At 40.4% G+C, this 21,555-nt stretch overlaps 1 protein-coding gene across 7 annotated transcripts in view; it reads left to right on the top strand.

Annotated features, from left to right (window-relative positions):
• Positions 1–21,555, top strand: part of FOXP1 (forkhead box P1) — a 385,807-nt gene that overhangs the window by 150,961 nt on the left and 213,291 nt on the right. For 6 of the 7 annotated variants that reach the window (XM_054076334.1, XM_054076324.1, XM_054076329.1 and 3 more), the window contains exon 3: positions 11,302–11,367. The gene's annotated coding sequence lies outside the window, so the exon portion shown is untranslated. Of the gene's footprint in view, positions 1–4,176; positions 4,311–11,301; positions 11,368–21,555 lie in introns of those variants that run through there. The other variant, XM_054076326.1, reaches the window with a different exon arrangement.

Below are 21,555 nucleotides of genomic sequence, written 5' to 3' on the forward strand. Positions count from 1 at the left end.
TGTGGCAGCCTGAAATAGTTGCTGCAAATATTTGAGGATCTAGATGGAAAAGGCGTGTAGGATGGTCTGCTTCCCCTCTGTAGTTCCTTCCCTGCATCTCAAATAGGGCAACATTTAGAAACGCATCCAGCCTTGAGTTCAAAACGGATCGCTTACCTGTGTTTCTTGAACAGCTAATTTTGCTGGCACATTATTATTCATCCTCTGCCATTTTCACACTGTGACACAAAACTAGAGAGAAGAGATTGAAATTTTGATCAGTACGTTATCCTGATACCTGAGACGCTGTGTCGATATGAGAGTATCTTTACCACAAGGACTTTCTTGGTGGTTTTAGAGATCCCAGTGTGAATAAGTAGAAAAAGCAGAACTAATAGCTCAAGAAGCAAAAATATTTTTTTTCTTAAAGAAATTGATTAACATGCAAATATGTACTGTATGCATATTAAATATCATTTCAGAATGTGATGGGCAGGAAGCATAAGTGATGCCATTTGGTTTTGTGGCATCAGTGTGGGTTGATTAAGGGGGTGGGGATAAATTTTGGGGATTATTGATATAGCTTGAGTAGAGCCAGATGGTTGTATTACACATCTTTTGTGTTCTTGTTTGCTTCTTAAAGCAGTTGCAGAATTTTGCCCTGGGCAAAATTTACTCTTTGCTCGTATGTTCCCCTGTGAATTTACTTTTGACAAAGTACTTCATGAAGAGGGGGATTGCTGTGCTTTGTACCCACAAACTCATCTCTTCCCTTTGTGTTTATGAAGGCAAGAGCCCTCTACTTATGAACTATTTTGTAACTTGTAAAATAAATTAGCAGGATGTGCAAGTTCAGTGCATGTGTGTAGTGTATTGCTACCCCTCAGTGTGTGATATTGATTTACAGAGTATGTCTTTTTTTAAATTTTCCTTGCAGTGTTTTGGAGAAGAAATGGTGGAAATGCCAACTAGTTTGTTTTAATGCACTACTAATGTAGTATCCTTCCATCAAAGAAAAGTTGTCTTAAAGATTAATGAGCTAGTTTTTCCACTACTTTTCTTTTTTTAAGTTTTGAGATTGTGGTATACCTGATTCATGTGATCAGAAATGCATAGTTCGTGGTATTTAGGTTGAGTAGTTGTGCTAGGTAGTGTGTCACTGGGTATTTGTGACATTTGATGGAACTGCTTATCACCAGAACCACCAAAATTTACATGTATTTATTTCCCTTTGAAAGCAAATTTTAACTTCCCATAAAAAGATGAGTTTTGTAGAGGCTTTGTAAGAAAAAAAATTTGTCTTATTTGTGCCTCACACCACTTTTCGTGGGTGTACCTCCATTGACTCAGCTGAGGTTACTCTTGTTTTACATTGCTGTAGCCCCTGGATGACGAGGTCCCTCTACATCTAGCGATTGTAGTGAAAACAGTTGTACTTTTAAATATGTTTTGCCTTTTTCTGCGTGTGAAACAGTGTTCTTGCAGAAGGTAAGTGGGCTTACCTTGCTCACAGTGGCAGGACTTTTATTGGGGACCAATTAAAGCACTCGCTGGCTTGGTCGCCCCATGCCTGCATCCCCCCTCGGGTAAAGCCAACACCGATGCTTTGCCTGGGCTGTGAGCAGCAGCTTTGGGCCCTTTTTTTGAAACCAGTGCTCGGTGTGGAAATGGGGAGTGGGCAGCTCTGACCCTACTGAAATCTCTGACTAGTTTAGTCACAAGTCTGAGGCTGAAGCAACCCTTACTCCTCATAATGATGCCATTGTACTCATCCTATCTGATCAGTTCTTGAAATGTTTTAGTAAGTCTATCTTACAACATTATAAGAAGATAATCAGCTGCCTTAGAAGGTCCCCATCTGGAGTATAGAGTTCTTTTACTGAAAGATGTTTTGCCTTTCCGAGATAGCTCTCGCATTTCATCATCTGTTGTGCAGAGATGAAGTGCATATGAAAAGTCAGTGACTCTGAATCCATCTGTTGTTATTATTTTCCACTGATAATTGGCTTGAACAATGAAATGTCTGTGTCTGTAGCCTTTGAAACCGTACACCCTGTTTATTTTCTGGAGGTCTCGCTCCACTCTCATCCCCTCCCCCCAATTTTTTTTTTTTTGTTTTATTTTGGGTTTTTTTTTTGTTTCATTTTTCTCTCAAGCACATAACTAGTAGAGCTTGCATGAATATGACATCTTTGACTCTCTGCTTCAGTATGTGTCATTCAGCATCTAAAGCTTGCCTGCCAGTTTTTGTCAGGGTCCTATGTCTGTTCTGTGTGAGTATAGAGTAGGCTTGCGGCAGGAAGGCTGGCAGATCCAGAGTTCATAGATATCTTACCTGAAATGTAGTATTTATTTCACTTTCTCTGTTAAAATATTATTTTAGAGCTCAGTATCTAATACCTATGGAATTAGATACTACCTGTAATTGTATAACACATTCAGTTGCATCCAGTTTTGTTGCATGATGCAGGGTATTAATATTGGATTCCACTAACGGCAGTTCCATTAGCTTGCTCAACTAGTATGAGATATATATGAGCAGGGAGGCATAACTACCAGCCAGAACTGCCAAAACAGTCATTAGAAGCTCCATTGGGATGGACAAAGGCTTTTACACAGTGATATACTGATTAAATTTTGTTCTATGGTTTATTTGCATCAAGGTTAGATCACTATCATCTATGTGAACCGTATTATCTGACACCTTATTTGGAAGGTCATTTCAGTGTAAAAATAGTGAATGATACAGGGGCTCTAAAATTTCTTGCAGGATTCTTTCATGGAGGGTTTTTATCCTGTTGGGCTTGACTAGCTCTTGTTAGCAATATTATTGTGTTTTAACATGGTGAGTTTATCCAAGGAAGAGTAAAAACTTTCTCCATTCTCTCTGAGTGCTCAGTGGAACTAAACATGCGTGATCCACATTAAAACTGTGAGTTTTATCCAGGATCCTTTGAAATTATCTGCAGAACATGCTTGAGAATCCAGTAAATTTGTGTTGCATCTTTTAAATCCGGAATTTCCTTGTGTCTGCCTGGCGTGTAAGTGCTTTTTCAGAATGAAATTTTGGTGCTGGGCGCAGTCGTGTCATCCACATTACACTGTAGTCTGGAGCGCAGGAGGGTAAGGCAGAGGAGTATAATCTTATTTGTGTTTCAATGGCAATCGTTTAATACTGCAAGTTATTAAAAATAATTAAATTACTAAAACCAACATGTAGCTAGGACTTAGAATTTCTAAGAGGTCAATGTGATTTGACTCCTTAACTTAGGAAGGGACACTGGTGAATTCCAATTGCTTTAAAATTGTGCTGCTACATTCTATTTCTAGAATGGAAGGATAAATGAAACTGAAAAATAATTTATTTCTCTAGACGCAAGAGTAAATCACAGTATATAATTATGTATATTCAATTATAATAATAAGTGCTTAGAGGTGCTTGGTGGTTATCACAGTCTCTTATTTAGTTGCTTTTTTAAGTAAATATAGTTTGGAGGGGTCATTTTATGAGAGTAATATTTTGAAAATAATGTTTTTAAGGGACACTTAAGAAATGTCTTCCTTTTCCCCAAATAAACTAGTAAATAGGTGTGCATTATGCAGTGATTCATAACAGCTAAAACAGGGCTCTGTGTGGAATGTCTTTAAAATAGTAAACAAAACAGGGACAGCATAAGCAAATTCAGATTTAACCTGTCAACTCGACCAAAAGTCTCTGTATTCATTTTAAATCCTCGTTAAGAAAAGACCCAGGCCGGGAGTGTATTGGATTTCAGTACAGTTAATGCAAATGAATTTTACAGGTGGTGTTTGGTTGTGTTTCTTCTGCTCCGGCGAGCTGGGTGGCTGAGCCAAAGCGGGCACAGCACCACGATTCAGCTCTTTGCCAGAGCAGTGCTTAGATTAGAAATGAACGTTTGGCGTCAAGTTGTTGGTGCTGTTGTTATTTACTATTACACGAGCAAAGCGTTTAGCACTAGGATTTGATTTGATTTTTGTAGCTCCTATCCCCTTAAACAAGCCATGTAGCTTGTCAGAGATCAGGACAGGTAGAATGCACAGCAGGCGTCTGATTTGAGCCAGTTACTCATTTGCTGAGTGTTTGTGTTTATGCAAAGGGGCCTCTTCCTGCATATTTAATCTAGAGTAAGGCAGTGGCTTTTGTTGTGTTTAGACCACATACCTTCAGTCCTTCCTTACACTGCAGCCAGTGTTGAAGCACAGAAAGGCTACCTAGCACAAAAGTGCTTTAGTGTTTCCAAACTCTCAACTTTCTGCAGTTGGTTGGGAATTACTGCACAGCTCTAAGCCTTTTCCTTCCTCGTTAATGGGTAAGTTTGCACTCGGGTAGAATAAGATACTTTTCCATTTTATAAATGCTAAAAAAACGTCTGTTTGGTTTTTAATTGTCCAAACCTCCTTAAGCAAACCTGGTCCGCTTAAGGAGTTTGTTGCAGGGAATTGGGTGAAGAATACAGGTGTTTCTGGAATATACTTCTGAATAAAGTACCAAATGCCATATTGCAATAGGCAGGTATTTGCGGGGGGGGGGGGGGGGGGGGGACGGGACGGGGAGGGGGGGGAATGAGTTCGGTGTTATTATTCTTTGTACTAACAAATCCTGTTTTGTAACTATCCTGAAGATAATGCTTCCATTGTTAACTAAAAGCTTTCAAACAGTGTGCAATGTAGAACTGCAAAAGAAGCAGCAAAAAAAAAAGAGAAGGGGGGGGAGAACCCCCCAACTCTCTGGTCTTTATTGTTTCCTTTGCAAGGGTCCTGAGTAGAATGTCTGCGCTGTAATAGGAAGGTTTTTCTTATGTGGAAATTGAATCGTCTCTTCATTGATATTAATAGCACACTAGAGATGTTAGCCATGATGCAGAGTACCAGAACTGTAGAGCAGGAAACCTGATATTGCAGGGGGAAAAAATGACAGTCTTATTGCTCCTCAGTGTGGGAGACATCCCTCCCTGGGAGCACAGTTTGCATAATGGCATCCCGGCTTTACTATTTACTTATAGGTATTTTAATCTCGGGCTCTTTCTTTTAGTAGAGGCGTAATTACTGTCCCTCGCTCTTGCACTTATTAACTGCGCAGCTCGATTTCTGCTTCAGTCTGGACAAATTAGTTTTAAAAATGACTTTGGAGAAAATCCGCGTGGTGTGCCTGCACAATGTATGTACTGTATATGTAATGCGTTAGGAGAGCGTCGGCATCCGATGAGAGGGAATTGGTATCAAAAATTAAAGGCAGGATGACAAAGGGCACGTCTTCAACGCAGACAGCTGTAGTACAGATAGCGTTGGGAGAAATGTGGAAAATGTGCAGCGAGGCCAGAAGTAGTAGTTTTGGTTAGCAATTAACTATTTCCTTCGTTTGAGTAACTCCTCTCAAACAGAAGAGTGTGCTGTTCCACCGCATGTCGGAAAGTGTGAGAATCTGAATAAAATTTCATCAACCTTATTAAAATATGTAGGGACTTTGGTCTTCTTGGGTACAAATCAGCCTACAGACTCGGAGGCATTTATTAACAATAAGACTGCTGAGGGTTTTTAATAACAAAATTACAAATACCGTATCTAATTGTAAGTGTATTACTTTTATGCACCAGTTGAAAAAAAAAAAAAACCCAACTTTTTATGAGGAAAAGTACCTCAGTCAAAGCACCTTGTGTGATTAGTGCTATTGTATTCTTAAATTTTGATTGATAGAGATAATAGTTTTCACTTAAAAATACAGACAGGTACTTTAACTTTCCATGACAATAGCTATTTGCATTTCTTTTATCTTTTTGTTTAACATTTGTGGGGGTTGGGACGGATTTGATTATTAACTCTTATTGCACACCGAGGTAAATGCTAAAACAAAGCTTTTGTTAAAGCTTCAAAGGTAAAACAGCAAATACTGGTTTTAGGCTTCAATATTTAAAGGCTGTTAAAGGATACCTCGGAAATATTTTCACATGGCCGCGGCCAGGAGGCTGACTCGCCAGGTGAGGGAGAGCAGTGCGGGGCCAACGGGGGTAGCGGGCTGGGCAAACCGGGGCGTGCGTGTCTGTCTGCGTGTATATGTGGAAAATGATGTTTGGAAATCGTGGGAGAGCCGTTGGCCTTTCCCGAGGACCTGGAGACGTGCGTGAGCGTTGTACGAGTCCTGAAAAGTAAAGGGTCTGGCGGTGGTGCCAGCAGGCATCCCGTGAGCCCTCCAGCTGTGCGGTGCTGGGGAAGGGATGCTCCTCTCCGGGCGTTCAGGAGGTGAGGTCAAGTTTGGAGGGGAAAGTTGCAACGCAGACATGAAATGGTTACGGCTGGCATTGAGGCACGGAGAGTTATTTTAAGAAACGGGGAAGATCTGGCGAGTATAAAACAGGCAGCCGCGTTTGATCTCCCGGCTCAGTGAGGTGGGCTCTCCTCATTCGGGGGGCACCCAACAGGTCTGGGAATGTGTGATGGTTTTTACCTCCGATGAATTCCAGGAGGGCCAGCTCTGTTATACAAAGTAATTCGTGTGAGGCAAATAATCAGTCCATCATTAAAAGATGCGAGAGTTACAGTCACAGTTCAAATTCCATATTGGACGTGAGCTGCTCTTAACTCGTCCGTTAACTGCACCCATATTTCCTATTGGAAAGCAGGGGATGAAGGGGTTGTGATGAGTTTTGTAGCATTGGCTCACATCGAGTGATTCTTTTCCAAGGTTACAGTAGACTTGAAAGGTAACACTGTTTTGAAAGAGCAAATGTGCTGTGCATAGCTTTGTCCTCGTGCTGTTTTTTATTTTTATTTTATTTTATTTCTGTTTAGAATAAATAGTAAGCACGAGCCAGAGATTCTGAACAGCCTGCTAATGACTGAAAATGAAAATACAGTATGATTTGCTCCCTCCTTCCACCGAGAAGCAGCAAGGTAGTGAGCATTAACATCCCTGTGTCTCGGCCTGTACCAAATCCACTTCCCCCTCTTCAAAGCCAGGTGGAAGAAGTGCACTTAGTCTCTAGCAGTTTTACTGTTCACCAGCTTTTCACTTTCTGAGGAGGTAATAATGACTCCTGGTATAGAAAATCTTCTGTATTGTGCCTCCTCAGATTTAATGTACCCTGCACAATAAAAAGGTTAGCCACCTTAACAATGGTCAAAACAAATATTTCTCCCTCAAATTACTTAAAATATTTGCTGTAATATTTTTTAGGTTGCTGGATACCTCTTTAAAAAAAATAGGTACAACAAAACTGAAGAGATGACTACTGAATATCCAGAAAACTGTTCAATATATGATTGTGTCTCAGTGCAAGTAACTCAATCAACGGCACTGAGTAAGAAAAGTAACCTGTATGCAGGATTGGGCCCACGAGGATGCTTGTTAGCAGATGTTGCTCTTCCCGAACACTGTACATCCTGTATTTTCAGCACTAACAAAATACCAAATGAAAACGATTTATTTTTCTCTTACAAATATGCAGTTGACAAAATCATTGACTGCATCTACTCCTGCAGGGGACAAGAAAATAAAAATTACGAGAATAGTAGAACATATTTCAGATTTCAGCCTGTGCACGGTTGAATGTGACTCAGTTGCAAAGGGTAAGAAACAGCTGTATTAGATGGTTATGGTTCACTTTATTTAGAAGAAATTACTGCACAGAAGTGTGTATTTTGATAATCAAGTTTTGATATTTTAAAGCTTTCAGGAAACCTTGTAGTAAATATTTTAATCAGACATATTAAATATATATCAGCTGGCCTTATATAAGAAAAATTAATCAAATTCAAATTTCAGAAGCAATTTTCTGTTTTGCTATCAGGTGTGCGTGTTTTTCTTTCTCTCTTTTTGTTTTTAATAATAACAAGTGTGCTTTCTAGGTAGTAAGGGGAAATTCCTCTTCTTTAGGTTTCCAGTAATGAATTGTAGGCTTTTGAAGGCTGAGACGCTGGAAAAAAAAAAAAAAATGTACATGCGTAATTCTAAGCAGCGGAGTAGCTCAACTGGTATTCTATTTTCCTGTGTAAAATTACTCACAGCCAGTTTGTGTGGGATCAAGGTCTTTGTTAATCTATTTTTGGCTCTACCCAAGCCTCTTCTCATTTAGATACTGGTAAAAATGTTACTGTTTAAGTAGACTTTCATTCTGTGGTGCTCTCTATTTCTGCTTATTCTTTATATTATTGGTTAAGTTTGGCTTTGCACTGATCACTAGAAGTTAGGACTCCATCCTGCAGCCTCCATGAAATGACCTCCTTGGCTGAAGGAGGAGACCACTAAACTTGAATAAGCATTGCAGGGTCAAAAAGTTACACGGTCCACCCTGGCAGCAGGTATAACAACAAAGCTTCTCATCTTTTTGCCTGGTCCCTTGGTACCAAATATATAGGTAGGACCTGATCCAGAGCAATAGGGGGGTTTCTGGTAAAGTCAGCTGAAAAGGTTGTGGCACTGGCTCAGGTCATGATCTTTTTAGGATAGTTACGAGTTGCCTTTCCAAAACCTCGATGAGAACAGCTATATTTAGAAGTATCTTCTTATTCTTATTCAAGGATTTAAGAACGTGTTATGGAACCATTTTGTCATCTTGCTGATGTGTAAACTGAGAAGTAAACCAAATGCTTTTAGGAATATCTGGTAAAATCTGAGCAGGTTGTGTAGTTTTGCGTGGACTATTGCCTCGGTGGGATGCCAGGTAAGCCGAGGCAAAAGTGTTGCAGGTGCTTGGAGACCGTCCTTCCACTCATGAGATAGCAGGACCACTGCTGCTCTCAAACTGGGTTTGTGTTTGTGGTTTGGTTTTCTGTTTTAATCATCTCCTTGGGGGAAAATATGAGCATAGTGAAGTGTCTTGCTTTGGTAGGATGAGATTTTTTCTTTGTTTGCTCCACAGGCACGCTTACAGTGTTGATGGTACTTTGTGTTTATCTTAAGACAGCATGATGGAAGGAATGTGTGTTGCCTACATCAATTCACTCACCCATATAAACATTTTCAGGAGGAAAGCCTGTATTTGTGTCTCTACGTTTTGAGATACTCAACTTTTCGACTATTAATGAACAATTTTCACAGGTGGGAACAGCTGTCTCTGCTGCTCATTTTAACTTCAATGGTGCATTATCCAAATTTTTGAAATTCAGGTAGCATATAGTGCAACTTAAATAACCAGAAATGAAAGCAGACCAGTTCTGAGTCAGGGAGTAATTTGTGAGAAGAGCTGAAGTCCTTCTCAGCCCACCGCATGTGTTGCCCTCACCAGACTATCTCGGTCTCCCACCAGCTAATGCGGGGCCGGTGTTATTTGGTTTCCTTGGAGCATGGTCAGTTTATTTATTCCAAGTGTGTTGAGTACATGTTACCTGCCTTTTGCAGCATTGCTGAAAGAGATATTGTATGCACATTTTATGCAAACGTGTAATTTTCAGCAGTTTCCTTAGAAAGTATATTTTGAGATAGTGCATTTGCTATCATGAAGACTCGGGGTAGAAATGAAGTCTGCTTGCAAAATACTGCCAAAATAAGGATCTGACTGCCAAATACCTAGAAAATTTATAAAACAGATAAATATGAAAAGAGGTTTAAAGTGTCAAATCCAAGATAACCCCCGCAGCAAAGCAGGATAAAAGCCTTTATTGTTGCTAATCTAAGAGCACATCGTATGTCAAGGGTCACATATTTTACATAAAAGATGTATTGTTTTACATACTCTCAGGAAGGTGAGACCTGACCTATTATGATAGAGTAGTGTTATGTCCTTTACAGTGCAGAATCAGGAATGTCTTGTACATGTTCCTCAGCGAAGCACGCAGGGCTTCTTATACGGCAGAAATGTACAACTTTTGGCCCCTGCTCTTCTGGTACCTCATTCCAAGAACTGCCTCACTCAAAACACAGAAAATAAAATAAAATACAATGAAATAAAATACCAGTGAGCAACTGATAAAGTCAATATTCATTTCATCTCAAGGTAACCTTTTTTTTTTTTTTCCTGGCTAAAAATAATCAGGTTTCAGTGGTGAAGAAATGTCTTATTCTCATTGTGAAAACATCTTTCCTTGCAAAATAAATGGCAAATTGACTACATTTTATTTTGGAAGAACTTAATGAAGATTCTGATTTTTCCCAGAGGTTGATATTTCACTGCTTCAGTAAACGCTGCACCTACTGATGTAAAAAAGCATCTTACCATTTGATGAGTTTCACAAACACCCCCAAAACTCCACATCGCTGTGTGAATTTTATGAAATGAAGTTTCATGTAGCTCTGTCTTACGCATCCGCATGTCACTGACTTTCCATTTTGTATGATGTCATCCATGTCACCAAATTATCATGTATTTCTTTCTGCCTCTATTACATACTACTCTGCACCCCTGCAGCAGATCGACATTTAAGTGAAATTATGTTATAATTTCACTCTATTAAGGTATTTAGTCAATTGATGTGGAATTAATTCTGAATGCTGTTAGTGGTTTGAGTTAGTAACTTGATCTAAATTAATAAACAAATGTTTTTCTTTTCTCTTGTACCATATGTTGATCCCAATTACATGAACAGAAAGTGGCAGATTGTCATGTTTCTTAAAAGATTACATACTCTTTTGCATAAGAGAGAGTACACAAGATGCAGTAATATACAGGGTAAAAAAAAAAACAACTCTACACGCGCTGTTTTCTCCCTCCTACTTTACAAAGATGCACTTTAATTATTTCTCTTTTCAATACCCACTGCTCTTACCACCTTGGCACACTTGTTGTGCTTAACGAGAAGATATCCCAAGACAGTAAACAACTTTTTGAATTAGGCACGGAAGATGCAGCTAGTTTTAAAATCTCATCTAGGACTGTGTCTCTATGGAAAAGGAGATAAAAAAAAAAAGAAAGGATCCAGAAGCTAAAATAGCAGCGGTTACAAATGGTCTTAAAATGCCTTAAGTAAGGAGAACCTATTCAGACAATAGTTAGATTTCTGAAACAAAGGACTCATCTATTATTCAAACTGAAAATAGATTGATAGACATCAAGATTAAGAAAGTTTATGCTAGAGAACAAAGATGTCTCATCCCTGTGCATTTTTTTCTTCTTTTTTTTTCCTCCCAAAGACCAAGTTTTTTGTGCTGAACTGAAGAGCCTCACGCTGGCTGGTACTGATAAGCAGCAGTCCTGTGACTTGATTGTTTTTATTAAGTCTCTCTGAAAGTCATTCACCATTAAACACGATTAGATTCATTTGTTGCTTTATTTGTGTTTGTACTTGCAAATGCCGTGCCAATGAAAATGCTTTGGGTGTTGTTGCTGACACTGGCCCAGCAGTCACGTGTGTTGCCTTCTTTCTCTGCAGGGTAAGAAGAGTGACCTTTTTGGGTGGCCGTAACTGAAGATTGCTTTACAGGAGCAACTGAAGAAGGTAAATAGAAATACTGTTTTGCACGCAGTTTCTGAAGCATGCCTGAAGGAAGGGTCTGATCCTGCCCAGTAGAGTGCCTTAGTTGCACAGGTAAAGGCTTTTCTGGCAACATGGGTGAAGATGGCAGCGTAGGGCTTGGAGCCACCACTGTGCCTTAAGGCTGTGTTTTGCCTGGGACACCAGTGGTTTAGGTGCCCAGTTGCAGTTGAGGTGAAAGGCCACAAAGATGCACTTTTTGGCTTTCAGCTGTATTCTGAGAAGGCTCTTTGGTAACTGGTGTGTGTGAATGGGCTCTGGCTGGTCTTGGTGGCCCCATGGCCAAATCCATGGTGCACCATCCATGAGTGCTGGGTTGGGAGCTGCAGAAACACAGCCCTAGAACAAGGTCCCCTTACGGGGTCAAATCCCTGGGAAGTGGTCAAGTCACTTTTCTCACTGCTTCGTTCATCCCAGGCTGAGATGCTGTTGCATTTACATCCTCACGTCGAGCAGAACAGAGGAGCAGAATTTAGCTGTTAATTTGGTTGCTTATTATCCCTGCAAAAATTAAAACACAAGCTTCTTAGTGTTTCAGAGCGTTGCAAAAAGGAAAGAAATATCACTCTCTGCAAAACAATTTTTATTTAAAGCAATGTGAAAGTCCCTTGCTTCTAAATTAACTCCTTGCCTCTCTTCTGGTCCAAAGCTTCAAGTTGGAAGGGAATATTAACATCACAAAAGTGGTGATTCACAAAATTAACTTGCAGAAGAGAAGAGTAACACAGATCAGTGTTTGGTACTGAAGGGTGTCATCTGACTGAGGTTCATATGGCTGCTTTATAATCACCTTCTTTCAGAAATTAATAGTCGGTTAAGCACCATAGCAACAAGCAACACTGATGTAAGCGTTGAGCAGTGGCTGCTGTTCGCTGTGATGTCAGTGCTCGTTAGTGCTGTTCTCTTGACCTTGTTTGAATATAAAATGGTGATTTCATTTTAAACTTAGAATTGTACAGAATGACTAAATGCATCAAAGTGAATTAGAGCTATTTTTATTTTTAATTTTATTAAAATGTTTTTCAAGGGGAAAAAACGTCCCCCTTCTGTTTTTTATTTAAATAGATCTGAGGATGATTGGTGTTTTTTTCAGTTCTTTGTTGCCAAAAATACCTGTTTAGTGTGGATTAAATTAATGAAGTTCAATTGGCCATGCCAGTGGTGTATGTCAGCTGTATGATATATGCCTTTCTTCAAGACCTGAATATTACTGGTTGGTTTTTTTTTTTTATGATGGAGCTTGTGGGGTATTAGATGCATTTCAGCTGTTGAAGAAGCAGATCCTGCAGTTTAAGAAGATGGTGGTGCCTTGCCCTGTAGTGGTGTTCCTCCTTTAGGTTTTTCTGAAGAAGGGAAAAATTTTAAGTTCCAGGTGCATCTGAATTCATGGGATTCTTGTGGAGCCATGGCTCATGCTTGGCTGTGGTGCATTGTGATCCAGGAAAATTAAGAATTTTGGTTGTGATAAATGCAAACCACTACTTCTAGATTCACTTGAACTTTGTAGGCCATGTCTCCAAAAGCGGACAGATTTTAGATTGCTCCCATCAGGACACCACACATGCTAGGCATAACCTCTGGCATGCATCCTTCAGCAGTAAGCATTTTCAATGATTTGTAGAATCTATTACTGGAAAAGACCATTGGATCTTTAATTCTGACCTCCTGAGTATCGTAGGAGTCTCACCCCGCCCCCTGGGCAAAGCTGGTAAGTAGGGTTCAGCCCAACTCTGTCTCCTAGAGTACAAGGCTCGGTGGGAAGACCCTGAGGACTGGAGAAAACACCATGGATCAGCTATGGTGTATGCAAGTGGGTTGCGTGTTCAGGAACATGTTTTCAAACTGCAGAACAAAATCGAAAACTTCATAAAAAATCAGTTATGTGCATCCGTCAGTGTTAGGACTTGTTTCTATTAGAAGGCTTGGCTCTATCCTGCTCCCACTGCAGCGAGGGATGCTGTTTTCAACAAAAAAGCTATTTGCTCCAGGATCAGTCCATAATCTTGCAACGTGTTTCATAAAATAAAGCCATAATGAATGATATGTGGTCCAAGAAACTGGATGTCAAATTGCAACTGGGTGAGAATTGAAACTGCCAAGATAATAAACCATGAGAACAGGAGATAGTAATGGAAATAGTGATAGAGTCCTAATTAGAGCAGTGAAACTGAAACAGGGAAGGTTAAGGGTTTGGTTGATTGAGTTTGAACTCAATTGCTTGATAGCTTAATTTCAGGTGAAATCCCATCTTCTGAGTTAGCAGTTAAGCCGCTCAGTGTAGTTACAGAGCAGGACTCTGTACTCCTTGAGGAGCAGCCGCGCAGCCCCGGGCGTCCCAGCACTGCGTGCGAGCTTGGCCTCGGGCATGCAGAGTGGGATACAGCACAGGGCTGGTAAAATAGATTTTTTTTTTTTTTATACTGCATGTTTTGTTTGTTTTCTTTTTTTTCTGTGAGCTCCAAAGAGCTCTGATACGGAGGCACAAATAACAGAATAGATACAGCAAGGGGCTTTGATGGTTAAACCTTCAGAATTAAGATGTTTACATTCTCCTTTATTTAGCACTGTTAGGCATAATGCCTAATTATATGCCAGTTTTTCCGCAAAGTAAGAATTTGAATTGAAATGTTTGATTTGGGGAGAAGGGAGGGGAAATGTATTTTTACAGAATTATGGACAATAGTGTTAGTTTTCCAGAAGTAGTCATTTGTTTAAATGTATGTAAAAGCATTTTCAATAATCAAACACCATTCAGTGAGCATTGTAAATCAGGGATAGCTTGCATACTGAAAAATTGAAAAGTAAAAAACATGGTACTAAAGTTGTACATTATTGATAACAAAAGACACATGCAGACTTTTAAGATAGCAAAGATAGAATCCTTTAGAAAACCTTTAACGGGAAAAAAAAATCAACACAAAGGATTTAGCAAAGTTGCACTTAGTTTAAAATTTCAAATCTTAATGCTTGTCCGAGTTAAATGCTGATTAAAATTGATAATAAACCAGAAGCTCCCTGCTGTAACTTGGAACCCAATGAGATGATCAACAGACAAATGTGTGAGTTTGAGCTTTAACTTTTTTATATATGTGTGTTTTCTCCTCCCTTCCCTTCAAGCCAGGAGAACTGTTAGAAGGACTTTTTTTCCTTATCTCAATTAAAAAAAAAATGGATTGTGCAGTTTGTCTATGTGGAAAATGAAGTGGTTCTGAGACAAAAAAAATAGTATTTTTTTCCCCAACAGCTCCACCGCTTTGTTTTATCCGGAAGAGACATAGCTCTCAAATGAGTTGGCAGGTCACTCTACCACCTCTGCCTGCTATAGCTGGAGGAACTCCAGACAAATCTTGAAGCATTTTTGAAGAAGTTTCTCTTTATGAAGGACTTAGCAGTATTTGCAGTTTATCCCCAGCATTCTTCCTTGCTAGTGACTTCCTGGAAGATCTGCTGGTGATGTCCTTACTCCTGTTTTCTGTACGGGCTGAGTGGCAGTGGTGGTTGCATGCCGGGCAGTGGGAAGTCAGTAGGGTGATGTTTTCCCTCAGTTTGGTACCTTGGCTTTTCTTGCTTTTGACCTAATGGTCGTAAAAAAATATTGCAGAGCAGAAATAGCTGCTGTTCCTAGGACATGTGCGCAGCTACTTCTGAATATGGGTCCTGTGACTTGGGTGCATTCATAAGAAAGTCTGTAATGGAGAAGACAGATTGGTTCTTGGACATTTTCTCCAATGCTTTCTCTGCAACAGGTCCAAATTACTTAGAGCTGTACTTGGAAGCATTTAGCATGAGTGCTTGTATCACCCCCAGCAGGAAATAGGGACCCGGAAGACCACCATTAATGCCTGCTACTCACTTCCTGATGGGATGGCAGTCATGTAGCTTGACCGCTTAGTGTTTGTCAAGCCATACCTAAGAATGGATTAATTTACTTCCAGATTGTTTGGAGAGGTTGTAATACCCTCCTTCTTAAGACCTTTGAGTTGCTCAGATCTAAAGGTACAGTGCACTGCAAAGTGTTTTTACAACATGTAATAACAGAAATGACAATACTAGCTGCATGTTCTAGGGCACACCCCAAAAAGGTTTGTGTGTGGGCCTTTGGAAACACTAACTGCTTGAAGACCTTACCTATTTGATTAAAAAGTTTAGTCCAGAGATGAGTGAAGCTGTGGCTTTTCTGAAGCAATTGGGTCACGAAGATGTAGAAAATAGATTAAGACATTTTGGAATAATTTTAAAAAGTATCTGAGCGAATCTCATTAACATGGACCACTAGCATGCTATATTGAAGACTTCAAAGATCTGTCAGAGGAGTTCTTTCTGTGCTATTGTCTGCCAGTCTTAGTGATCTCGAGAGAACATGTTTCTTTTGTTTGCTTTTGGCCCATTTAGCTTTTCTTCTTTTTCTTCTTCTTCTTAATGTTCCTTTATATATTATAAACCTTCAAGTGGGTCGGTAGAAAAATATGTTTCTCAGCTTAAGATAGTCAGTAGCAGGTTTTGATCCTCTTATCTGATGCTTTTGGACCAAATCCTTCTGGTCTTCATGAAGACTGCTAAAGTGAGCAAGATTTGGCTGGTATTTTGCATAATCCTGCAGTGTCTCTTCCATTAGCTTAGGTAGATACTCAGTATGATCTTCTGTAAAATACAAGTTCTGATTTGTATTACTTAGTGTGCATGCAAAGTACTGTCATCCGTTTCAAATCTGTGAAGAACATGAAGTATGAGGCTGAGTGGTTCATACACGACCTCTAGATTTGGAAACCACTAGCCTCGTCCATACCCACAGAGCAAACACAGTTGCATGTATTGAAAGCGGCCCAACAAGTCGAGTTTGTAACTACAGCCATAAAGGGTGCACTGATGTTTGCCGGTTGCTAAAAAGTACTGTGAGGTCCATTAAGCTAAGCTGTCATCAGAGGAGGCCCAACCTTCCACATCTAATGAATTTCAGGCAAAGAAAAAACATCTGTATTGGCAAGTGCCATCCTGGAGCACAGTGCTGCAGCATCGCTGGCATGGGCAGGTGTTTGAACTCCTGCGTATGATGAAATCTGAGCTATGTCCATCCCAAGAGGGAGTCCACGACATCCCATGCTGGGCATTGTTGTGTCTGTGAGGTTTTGTTGTTGTTGTTGCAGTGATGGGTACTGCTGTTGGAGCTGGTTGGACTCATTGTCCTGAGCTGTTTGGGAAAGGGGAGGTGTTAAAGCTGCATTCAGAGAGTTGGAGCCTGTTCTTGTGCCATAAGTTGGACCATGAACAGCCTCTCCGCTCTCATACTGATCGTAGCTTTGCTGTGGACTAAGTTCAACAGATACATCGCTGTGTTCATCTTTTAGCTTGGCCTAACTGCAGATAGACCGAGGAAACAGCTCACAATACATAATGCAATGCAGACTATGCAATTTCCAGCCTGGTTCTTCCAAGACCGAGCTGGATACTATGTCAGGACATGCTGTATTTTATCATAGCTTGGGCAAGAAAATAATTGGGAATGGCATAGGTAGGAACAGCATCGCTTCTTATTACTCCAGAACCCACGTGTGGTCTGCAAGTCAGATAGCTTGAACTCATGCGTTGTCTCAAATGTGATGGAAAGATCCGTTGTCAAGATTTCCTTCTGAGGCAGGCAAATAACTCTGAATTAAGACTTCTGCTGAAACTTGCCTTGATGCAAGTATGCTGCTGGGCTAGTGAGTGCAACAAGTGGTTGCCGCTGCAACTGCAGATAGGCTGGTGGGCTTTAATGTGCGTCGCTGCTGTCTGTTAGCATCTCATAGCCATGCCTGCTTCTCAGCACAAGAGCTAGGACTACTTGTAGACTTATGGGCTTGAAACCTGCCTTTAGAAAACTGGTGTTGCAAAGATGGTACATGCTCCTGTGTTATGAAATCTAGAGATGTAAGAAAATGGCACCAGGAATAGGTTATTATAGCATATTTCCTATTTTATTTGGTCATCTCTTACATCAATGCCTGTTGCTTTCTGCCACACCACAAATATCTTCCAGCACACTTAAGTTATTGTCGTACAGCAGTAGCAACCATATTTTACAGAGGCAGTGTTACAGGACCAGTGATGTCAGTGGGCATTACAGGAGGCCACTCTTTTTATTTGGTAGCTCGTACTAAAGCCAAGGAGTTAAAAAAAAGAAAACTTTTGGCCCCGGTTGCCTGCCCGTATTTCTCACTGCAACGTATGAAAGCATTTTTTGCTGCTGCTAATGGCAGGAACTTCAGATGCCACCTTCAAGATGGTTAATTGCTGAGTGTTTCTCCCAGTGTTATCAGTGAATTTTAATTTGGGGGTCTCCCAACCTTTGCTGTCTGTATACTCTTCAGTATGTTTTGCGTAATACTGCTTAATTGTTCAAAAGGGTCATTTCACAGAATCACAAGGTTGGAAAGGACCCATTGGATCATCGAGTCCAACCATTCCTAACACTCACCATTTCTGACTCTGAGCTCACTGTTTATTTTTTTTTAGTAGAGTAGCACAAACATTTGGACGTTTGTAGCTAAGACTCTGACGTCATTTCCATTGCAAACCATTAATATCAGAAATTTATAATATGATTGTTCGTAATAGATTTGCATGGAAATATGGTGACCTCTTTCTGATTTGTTTTTAAAAACCCTAGAATTATTATCCGCTTTTTAAAAAACAAAAAGATAAACGGGCATCTTTTGAGCAATAGGTCTACTTTCTTCTCCTGTCGTACCCTTTTTGTTGTTTTTGATAGCTCCTCTGTTTCTCTATATTAGCTGTAATACATTAAACCCCTGACACGTTAAGGGTTAGTGGATCCCACTGATGGAAGGAAATGTCTGTGGAAGGGCACAGCATTTCCTGCTACTGGGGCACTTCCACCAATGGAACAATGCTACGCAGCCGTGACATTAGTAATTGTCTCTGAAGATCTTGGAAATAGAAAGTGCTACATTTAAAACCCAACAACAGCATAAATCAATAATATAGAGAATGAGACCATTTCCTTTATTTTGGGGTGGGGGTGTGGGGGGGTTAACCCCTTACTAACTGGAAAAAGTCATACAGTTATATATACAATTTGTTTGCTTTAGTGCTGTCACTCTCTATTTAACTTTTATTCCAATAATTGGGGAAAATAGTTTTTATTTGGAAAATTTCACTTCTAAAGCTTTATTGAATGCAAATTGAACATTGTGAAAAATGTTATTATTGGAAAAGGACAGAAAAAAAGTGGAAATTCTTTTGCATCTATTTTTCTTTGAGATCTGGTGTAAAGCAAGAAAAAAATGTGTGCTTTTATTGTTTGTTTCCTTTTGTTTTAAGGAAAGATGGATGATTGCTTTTGGTGTTACTTGCTTAGAGCGTTCAAAGCTCTGAGTTGTTTTGGAGAACGTTAAAATAAGCCCACAGGAGGTCTTGTAAAAGTTGTAAGAAATGGTAAGCATGTCTGCTGAGTCAATTACATGAGACAAATTGCCAGGGTAAGGCTGCAAGGTTCCAAACTTGTTATTTACTCTCTGCTATCTTTAAAACAATTCATTTCTGCCTTTGATTTCACAGCAGATAAATACATGTTTTGGAGGGAAGAAAGATGTTAATTAGAGAAAATATTATTTAAAACTGGAAGAATTATCTGGATTTATATTTGTGTAGTTAAAATGAGAGTCTGGCCTATCCTCCTTTTGGAAGTTGAATAACTGAAAGAATATAATTTAAAAATACAGACTTTGGCTTTTTAAAACTTCTCAATGACATTCAAGCGCATGAGGCAATATTTTTTAGATAATTTGAAGTTTAATATTGAAATTATTATTTTTTAAACGCATGTATCTTTAATCTCCTCAGAGCATTCATAATTTTTTTCCATAGTTTATTAATCCTGTAATAAGTTTTAGAAAAATTTGTGAAGAATCATGCAAATCCAATGTGCGCGTCGTGTAAATCCCATGTGTATAGTGCGTGCTCGCTAACTCTCTCAAGGTTTGTGCAATTAGCGTGTCGTGTGTTCATGGTACGCGGGCCAGCTGGAGCACTACTGCTCTGTAAGCTGCCATGGTTAACTTGGTTTGTCTAGATACTTGGTGAGGTTGAGAAGTCCTGTAAAGACTCTTTCTTCCTTTCCCAGGACAGCTGGCAAAGAGTTGGGTTTTACAGGACCTGTCTGCGTTTGAAACTCATGCTGAACTCCTAAAGTGGTTCCCACCTGGGCAGGGTGATGCAGCGTTGTGGTTCCGTGCTACATCACCTACATCCCAGTGGCACTTGCTGTCTTCTCTGTCACGTCTGGAGCATAGGTGGTGTCAGATTAGCACAAGACACTTCTGGTTCCCTGATCGTTGCTGGTATGGAATGAAAGGTTCCAGTGCTGCAGAGGGATTGTCATACACACGTTGTCGAACGTGGTGGGGACTGTCTGTGGTGTCTTGTGCATTCGATGTCAGCTCACATCTCCAAGCTGCTTTGCAGATTCAGTTTGTTTCTGGTCCCACAGGCATTTAGTGTAGGCCATGAGATCTTCTCCGCCTCACCTAATCTTATTCACCCTTTACATTGAAGGAGTACATATATGTGCATAGATATGTCTAACACAGACATCTGATGGAGTGCTGCAGGGGAGCAAACTTTCTGGTCAGCACGTTGCTTGGGAATATTTGCGGTGTGTAGGTTTTTGTAAGATGTTGGGTTTTTCTAGAACACTAGGAAAAACTGTTTGTCTCTTAACCTCTGCTTTCCCAGCTCCTTCCCTGTTTCCTGCTGTCTTCTCTCAGATAGCAGTGACCTCTAGGCACCACCATACCAGTTGGTTGTGTGCAGCAAGAGGAAGACCTGAGCACTCCCACCAAACCCACTGTGCTCTACCATCATAAGGCCACATACCTTCAGTTCCCCCAACTTGTGTCTCATCTCCTGTGACTCGAGTCTTCCCTCCATTAGGAGTAGGGCTGTTATCAACTGTATTATGAGATAGTAGGTGTCTGCAGAGGGCGGATCCCAGAGTGCCTCCATGCATGGTTGGGCAGTAGCTGATCTGTCCCAAGACTGCTTCCCTACTCCTGTCATTCCCGGGACAGCATTTAGTTGGCCAGGCATGAAATGTGCTGTGAAGGAGTAAGATCTTGCCCATCTGCGAAGAATTAACACCAGAAGGAGAAGGAGCATGCAGTTATGGGGTCTTCATGCTTGATCCTCATGCCATCACAAAGTGTGATGGAGGGTTGGCTGCTCGTGATGTGGGAGAAGATTGTGTGGAAACCTGTGATGTGTAGGAGACAGCACTGGTGGAGCAAGAAGCTCTTCGCCCAGGAGGAGGGAGAGAAAAAGATCCAAACAAGTTTTTTTGACATTTGATGAGACCTTCTCTTAGAAATGACTGTAGACTTTAGACTTTTCCAGATTTTGTCCTCTGACATTGACATCCCATCTAGTCACCGCCCATGGATAGTGATCTGTGACATCATCTGGGTAAGACCTTACCATATCTCTGCAGGAGAACTAGAGTTTATCATAGCTTTATATTGGGTTTCCCTCAGCACGTAACTGGATGCATTAATAGTGACATGATCCTGGCGTGACCTGGACTTTAATGGGTTTGAACTTGGTACTGTTCAAACATTAAGAAAATCTCCTTGCTCCCTGTGTGTATTCAGCAGCTGCTTTTTATATAAAGAACCCAGAGCTGCAAAGGTTCAACTTTCAGATGAAAAGGACTAAATAACTGCCAAAAAACTGGGCTGTTTCTCTCCTGATGCAGATGTGTGACTGCCAGGACACGCATACATCAAAAAGACAACGTGCCTCTGAGCACTTTAAAACCTACTGCTTTGTTTTGTTTTACTTGAGGCAAACAAAATGTCAGCCCTCTCAATCCTGGGAGAGGGTTTTTGCTGTTAACTTGTGCTTTGAGCACAGCCTGAGCCCGCGATTCAGGATTTGGGGTTCGTTTCCTACCTCTGCAGCTGACTCACTCTGTGGCATGGATATAGTTTGTTCTGGACAAAGCTTTCCCTTTTTGTCTTGACTTTGTGCATCATACACAGCTGGCAACGTACAATCCAGAATATGCTCTTTATCCTGTGTCAAACCTTAACTGTGGCAACACGTCTGTCATCTGATTTTCCCATATGCAATGACAGAGCCGGATTTGCCCCTTGTGCC

Source organism: Cuculus canorus, chromosome 11 (genome assembly GCF_017976375.1).
Source record: "Cuculus canorus isolate bCucCan1 chromosome 11, bCucCan1.pri, whole genome shotgun sequence".
Classification (NCBI taxonomy): Eukaryota; Metazoa; Chordata; class Aves; order Cuculiformes; family Cuculidae; genus Cuculus; species Cuculus canorus.